A 948-nucleotide genomic window follows, 5' to 3' on the forward strand; every position below is an offset into this window, starting at 1 on the left:
AAAAAAAAAAAAAAAAAAAAAAAAAAAAAAAAAAAAGAGTTATGGAGCTGTGTGTAAAACAAAAAGTAATAAAAATGATGTTTTAATCTAAATCTCATGAAGTTAACCAAAAATTGCTACAAGATTCTGCTTTATATTTTTATATATTTGAAAATTAAAAACAATGGATATATGCTACCCCAATTATAGAGACTGACAGTACTTGTAAAATGTGGTAAATATCACTGAGAGGAAACAGTAAGAATGTCTGAGGGAAGACAAAATGAAGCCAAGTGCTAATAAGTACAATATAGCTTAAATTAAAAGACTAACAGGAGAACATTTTCAAATGATAATTTTCTAGGAAAAGGAAATAACTCAGTTCTTGTCAGGTTCATTTACAAAATGATAGGCTTGAGTGAAAAAAACACAAACAAAACAAAAAAACAAAAACAAATTCGGGGGCAGGAAAACCCAGTGATTAAGTTCACAAATCCTAGGTTTAAAATACCTGGACTATAATTCTAGATCTGCTACCTATTTATTAGAAGTGTAACCTTGAAAGCACACTCAACTCCGCTTAACCTCATTTTTCTGTACAATAGGACTGATAATAATAGTACCCCACAGAGTTGAAGAATCAAAAGTGTGTTTGCATGCGTGTGTGGGAGTGTGAGGGTGGAAGATGGTCTGAGAAAGAACACTCAAAATAGCGTTTGGTCCAGAGTAGCTATTATGATTGAATGTAACAGTTTACTGTAATTACAACAAGGGTAAAATTCTATGCAATTATACTTTCTCTTACATCTTATTATACAAAGGTGGATCACTTCTGAGCTCTATTAGCGTCTGCATAATTTGGAGTAACCTTCCTGGAAAACACATATTTATGTAACATATGAATTCCTCATCCCATGTTTTACTAAATGTATGAGCCCTTTCCCAGAAATTTAAGATTGGTAGGATTGC

Source organism: Cebus imitator, unplaced genomic scaffold, assembly GCF_001604975.1.
Source record: "Cebus imitator isolate Cc_AM_T3 unplaced genomic scaffold, Cebus_imitator-1.0 Scaffold37, whole genome shotgun sequence".
NCBI lineage: Eukaryota > Metazoa > Chordata > Mammalia > Primates > Cebidae > Cebus > Cebus imitator.